The sequence below is a fragment of the Triticum dicoccoides genome, chromosome 3B, assembly GCF_002162155.2.
Source record: "Triticum dicoccoides isolate Atlit2015 ecotype Zavitan chromosome 3B, WEW_v2.0, whole genome shotgun sequence".
NCBI lineage: Eukaryota > Viridiplantae > Streptophyta > Magnoliopsida > Poales > Poaceae > Triticum > Triticum dicoccoides.
Window position 1 is genome coordinate 19,691,556 of NC_041385.1, and position 7,039 is coordinate 19,698,594.

At 38.9% G+C, this 7,039-nt stretch overlaps 1 pseudogene; it reads right to left on the reverse strand.

Annotated features, from left to right (window-relative positions):
• Positions 1-339: 339 nt before the first annotated feature.
• LOC119280559 lies at positions 340-4,292 on the reverse strand (annotated as a pseudogene).
• Between the last annotated feature and the right edge of the window lie 2,747 nt (positions 4,293-7,039).

A 7,039-nucleotide genomic window follows, 5' to 3' on the forward strand; every position in this document is an offset into this window, starting at 1 on the left:
TCTTCGATCCAAGCTGTAGACCTGTAGTAGAGACACTCTCTTCATCACCTATCCCAACATAGGATTAAGTCAAGTCACGCTAGAACGAGACCACCGACCCCCACCCCCCTATTTTCTGTTGCCTCTACGACAACAATATCCAGTGTGTTTCCGTTTGTGTGTTTGTATGTTGTTGGTTGTGTACATATACAATGCAGAGGTAGGAATCTGAACTCTTTGCAGTTGCATCATCTAGATATAAGGCAAAGAATCTTAAACTACCTTTTATTTCAAAAATCACAACAAAGTACACATACACAGACTTGTACTTAGCTAGCACTGTTCGTAAGAACCATTACTTAACACATGCTATCAGGAAGCCAGACGATGAGAGCTCAACTTCACAACCAAACATTGAATTTCCTTTGGGGTTTACGAAAAATCACATTGAGTTCAAGTGAAATAGATGCTGGCTTTGTGCCGTGATAGTTGATACAGCTGCACTTCCTTCTAGCATTAGTTGAACTAGCTTGCAACTGGGAAGATCAATCGCCTGTTCCAATGAGTTTCAACTGTTCGAGAAAACAAACAGACAAGAAGCGATGGCATCAGACATACATACACAAACATTTTTTTAAACATCACTAGTTAAATTAGTATCAAAAAGAAATTCCTGGAAAAGAAGGTATTGAAGAGAATTTAGGTGCCTTACAAGGTTATTATTTGGTACCCTCCAGTAGAACCCCTGGAGCAGGATTGGCGCGACGTTGCATGCTACCAGAACAAAAATCATTAGGGCATGCTTTCCCATCAACTCCATTGGGAGAACCGGCCTCTTGTAACCGTACACGTCCACCTAAAAAAATAATATTTATTACATAAAATGGAGAGAATCAAGTGAAATATTAGAGATAAATCCTACTCCATGTGCATGACAAAACTTTTTTTTCATGCTGCAAGGGCATGCTCAATCCAAGCATTTACGTCTGTGATGCTCTCCAGACTGAACTGTGTCCTACAAATGTTCAAGGCAGTGCTCCAAAGGCAACCAAAAACATGCATGACTCCAACGCTTTTGTTTCTCAGTTTCCTCTTCTCTAATTCATATTTAGCTTTTTTATTAGAGTAGATTTAATGTGTAAATATTTAAACTAGTCAAATTGCACCGAACCACCAAAACCTAAACCGATCAACCAAAACCAGACACATTACACTCATGAGACTATTCTGCGGATGTTTTGGATAATGTGAAAGTGGTTTCCTATGCTCAATAAATAAACTCAAGAAAATTGGAGTAAAAACATATAAATAAGACATACCATTATAAATCAATTAAAATTTTACATACAATGTAAAATAATAGATAGTCGAAACCACCATGTTCCTAATTTATGTGTTACTTTTAATAGTTTTCTCCTTCTCCTAAATTTCTATATTTTGTGATTGTTTAATCTTTATTTTAATTAAGTTTTGGGATTATTTCTAAAAAACTCGCAGCTTTTCGTATGCTTTCTTGAAGATTTTGTTTGTTAACTTTATTGGGTGGTCCAATGCCAGCTACTACGTACCATCGGAACACCCTTAGAGTAGCAATCCTTTATTTTCATGGGTGAGGTTTTTATTCGTCTAGTTTTAGAGTTGAGAGATGAAATATAAACTCAAGTTTTGGAATGTGGGATTAATAGTAGATTTTTATAATTAATAAAAAAATCAAATATTTAAACTCCTTTTGTTTATAGTAACAAACCAACAGATAGATCCCCGTGAAGAAAAGGCCAGCTGTGCCGGCGGTTACGCATGTGTAGCTAAGACTGTATAATGACTTGTTCATGCGCAACCCTGCATATATGTCAACCCAAAGCACATCATTAATCATGATGTTTACAAAGTCATAAACTTATTTTTTTGCATCCACAAGATAATTAATTAATCAGCAAAATAATTACCAAACAAGTCGAGTGAGAAGCCTAGAGCCAATAAGCTCAGCGCCGAGAGGGACCACCGCACCATTCTCTCATCATGCTCCTGCACGAATGATGTAGAGTTAATCATCGGGAACTAGGATTTTGTTGACGGTGAACTAACGCATAACAACATATTGGGCTGGTCTCTGGACATTTCATAGCAACAAGTTTAAATGACAAACAAACTGAATCACCCATGAAAGTAATGGTTTCCTCATTTGAGACAAGCAACAACTTTTGCCATGAAAAGTCCCCCGGAGTTGCTTAGTCAGGGAGAGAGTAAAATCCAGTGGCCATATATGAAAGGAAAACCGAGATTCTGGTGAGGGAGAAGGATATATATACTTTAAAGTGGATGATGACATGTCCGAACTGGAGCCCGACCAAGCAGGTGACTATTGCCATCAAGGAGCTACATTGTACATGAAGATGATTAGCATATAGTGAGATTCAGATGCATCTTCAATTGGTCAATGGCTAGCTGAGGAAGATGACACTACTTCCACACCTTAGGAGGCCCTCTGGATCGAAAGGGGCTTCACACCATGGTGCCGCGTCAGACGGGAGCGGTCCATTGTTGGGGGAGTCAATGCTACACCACTACAAGTTCCAAATGGAAAGATGAGAGAACTTGTCACGATAGTACTAGGAATATTAAACAAACAAGATATCTAGAATTTCATGACCCCACTATCTGTTGTGGTTACTATTTGATTGAATATATACCTCTGTTTTGAGATAGACCGGGCGTGTATAAAGATGCTGGATTCCAAATATACTTCGGTCGATCATGCCAACGACATTGCAACCTGGTCATGTATGCCCTCTCACTCCACATTTCACCTGCATTTAATCAAAGAAAAAACAACAACAAAGGTTCTTAAGACAGAAATGCATACGAATACGAAAGGACTAAGAATTTTTAGAAGTGAAAGCTTACCACAAAATGATTCATGGTTGAGTTCGATGATGTGACACTATATACCCAGTCCGGCACGGGCAAACCGTACAAAATCACCATGTATGTGGTCGTGAGGACTAAACCCACAAGACTTTGCAAAAAGAATTGAAGGGATGAAATATGTGAATAATAACAAGGCAAATTAACTAGTTAAGTAACTTAAATACAACGAGTTTGTATAGGTTAGTGTCTTATGCTCACAGCTGGCATCGGTATTTTTTGATTATTGCATAGTCAGAGCCTATGCCACCTTCTCCACCATCCCGTAGCCAGATTTCGCATAGTGCCACCACTAGGTATGCCATTGCAATTCTCTACATCAAGTGAGATATATCAAATAAATCGGTACTTGTTGTGCTGAATCACATGCACAGATCTCCCTCTTGTTCTTTACATGAAAGTGAAAAATAAAATTGCTGTGTGTGTGACCAAACAAAGAATTATGTTTGTAATGATAGGTTGGCGATAATTGGTACCTGTAAGACACCCATTAACCGTATCTTGCCAATATCAACCCCATATGTAAGATCATGTATGTTGTGGAAGAAGCCACCTTGAAAATAGAAGTTCATAGTTTTACAACTATAAAATGTTTGCTTTCAGAACCACTTGGATTTTTCTATTGCTAAAAAGGGTACTTTTATTTTCATGAGCAAATTATTACTCCACCTTTAGTATCTATAATTTACGCCACCATTGTATAACTAATGTAAGAATATATTATATTATGATCGCTAGAGTTGTATAATAAACTACTCTACTAAAATTTAAGAATATCTTTTTGTGAAACATTAAGGAAGAGCATTTTGGGTTCATTGAATACATTTTTAGGGTTTTAGCGCTTTATTTAATTCGATACTTTGAAATATTCCTCAACTCAAATTTCTTTGAATTAAAACATGATGCATGATTACCTCTAATGCAACTATTTACATTATATTATTATAGGGTTGTGACACTATTATAGTGTGTGGACGAACAATCATGCAGTAAACCAGACTATGTTTGTAATCAAATTGATAGGATGGCCAAAATACCACAGTTGGCATGTCTTCTGATGAAGGCCGCTAGCTAGCTAAACGCATGTGTATTTACCTTGAAGCAATAGGCCTAGAAGAAAGAGCTTTGCAGCTCTTAGCACGGCCTTCTTGGTTGCCGACACTCTATTTGACACCCTCTGCACAAAACTTGGTTTAGCCGTGAGTTGGTATTAGTGTTTGACAATTTAATATTATGAGCAATAGTAGTACTTTGTAGGCGAAGGCCAATGAGATTCCCACGACGAAGAGGAAGAAGGGGAACACAAAATCCGCTAGTGTGGCGCCATCCCACGGCGAGTGGCTTATCTTTGGAATGAGACCACCAGCATCATCAACAATGATCATGAGCTGTAATGTATAGATATTTCATCAGGTTAAATTAATATGAGGCAGGAGAGGTTAAAATTATTTTTGAGGCTTCTACCCGTGGCTTCTGAGTTGCAACATTGTTTTTGTAGTTAGACCTGAATTAATAAAAAATGACGAACCCACCCTTTTTAAAAATGAAATAGAACAGATGTGATTTAATGTAAAGGTAGTTTCTTCCAAACAATGTTTCTTGGAGGTCCAAATATTTCAGTGTTGAGGTCTCCAAAAAGCTTAGGACACGTATAATTTACTCAGGAAAAACAAATAGTTTTCACGAGTTATAAATTTCACATTGGAGGCTTTCAACTTGTAATTAATAGCACTATGAGGAGAGGCCCATACAACAACAACAAAAATCAAAGACAGCGTGTCATAGTGCTAGGACCATAGGAAATAAAAAACAATTTCTCTCTTCCGTCACATGAAGTTAGCAAGTGGTTGCCAGGTTGAGTGGTTGGAGTAAGCATCGACGGAATTTTGTTGGTCTAAGTTAAGTTGAAGCCCAACTTATGACCTTATAAAATAAGGGCCAGAATGCCTTTATGCCAAATTATCTCTTTTGCTTATTTTTATGTGTAATGTGTCGTAGTAACCCCTTTGCAGTGGGTTAGATTATATTATTTGAAGTCTCTACCTTAGTTTATTTTCACGTCATGCATGCGCATGAAGCTATGTGTTCCATTGTGTGCTTTGACCAATACTCTATGGGCATAGCTAGAAAGGTAGAAAGTTCGCTGACCGCAACGGTGATCCCCCTGAAGACGTCGAGCGACACCAGACGCTCGCGCCCCTGCGCTGCCACCTGTGTACTGCTCGTCATCGTTGTGCCACTGCCGTCACCCGCCTCGACGTCAAGGTGGTGTTCCTCATCTCCCTCCTGAAGCTCGCCACCACTGCCATGGACGACGATCTTTGGCGCCGACATACTGCTGCTGATGATAATGGTGATGGTGAGCGCTACTATCTCTGAGCTTCCATTGTTCCACCCACTGGCCACTGCAGATTTATAGACAGGGCGCGCAAATGTCTTGTGCTGCCTCCATCAGCAAAACCGCATTCTTTTTGTTATTCAGAAAATCCGTGACCACAAACCAAATCGGAATCAACCTGCATTACAATAAGAACATTCAGTCCTAATGGTCTAGTTCAGTTCAGAGAACCAACCAAGCAAACCTTAAGAACATATTCCATGCACGCGTGTAAAATGCTTTTGTCCTCACCATTTGGCTTCACATAGCTAACATATACTATATTCCTGCAAGTGGACTAATATGTACTCCCTCCGTTCGAAATTACTTATCGCGGAAATGGATGTATCTAGACGTATTTTAGTTCTAGATACATCCATTTTCAAGACAAGTAATTCCGAACGGAGGGAGTATATGTTTTCATCCTCCGAGTCTCACGCGCTTCAATTTGCGAGAGAATTTCACTTCTCTCGACCTCTGCACCAATTAGAGAATGAGAATGAGTTAGAGATGCGCACAACTGTTTTTTCAGTATTAATAGATGGATTTTTATGTTGACCAAGTCTGATGCTCAAGGATATCTAACTATGAATAAAAGCATTGTATTGATGGGTAGTCCCACCCGAGTGTGGTTTTTCTATGCCATGGTGCATTACACCCATGATGAACAGGAAAAAAAATAGCAAATGAAATAAAAAAGTTCTAAAACTTTGTGGCTTGGTTATGATCAAAGGTTCTAGGTGCTTGCAAATTTTGGTTGCCAAATATGCCCAAACTTGCGTGCACTGTTTGATGAGCGGAATTTTTGGTTTGTTTGTATGGAGCTCATTTTATGTTATTTGGCCACCAAATTTTGCAGGCACCTAAAACATTTGGTCATAATGAAAGTCACAAAGTTTCAGTTTTTTTCCTATTTGTTTTTATTTTACTATTCATCATGGGTACAATGCATCCAGGTGTAGCGCAACTTTTTCAGACCGGCCACGCACCAAATTTGCTTCCCAAGTAAATAAAGGGGAAGGTCATATACATCATCCATCAATTCTAAGAATTAAACTTGGATCGTTAGACTGCACAATGAATGCCTAACCGCATACACCAATCTCTACCATGGTGCATGCAGATCGAGTTGTGCTTGAAGGTGACTAGGTAGGCCGTCATTTTGTTGAATTTTTCCGGATATCCTTATTGCCGGGCTTCCCCCTTTTTGGTTGTATTCTTCTTTTGTCGACTTTAATCTTGTGTTGGCTGTCATTTTTCTTGATCGTGATGATATCGATGAGCTACTCCCTCCGGTTGGGTTTATAAGTCAGGCACATGTTTTTAGGTTTTCTATTTGACTAATGAAATTAACATGTATAATATGCCAAGAAAATTATATGGTACAAAATTTATTTGGCGACGAACCTAAAGATTGTTTTAATGTAATACAAGTTTCCCTAGTCAGATTAAAGACCTAAAAAACCCTGCCCGACTTATAAACCTAACTGGAGGGAGTACTATCTCTGAGCTTCCACTGTTCCACCCCCTGCAGATTAATACACCAGCGACGCGAACGTCTTGCCTTTGTGCTGCCCCCATCAGCAAAATCACATATATGTTGTTGTTACGCTATCCATCATTATACTAACAACTATCCATGCACGCGAATACCTTAATTTATAGGTGCTTCCAATCTCTACCATGATACATGCACACCTGCACTTCAGCATGACCAGGCAGGCTCTCGTTTTTGGTTTTGTTCTTCTTTTGTTGGCA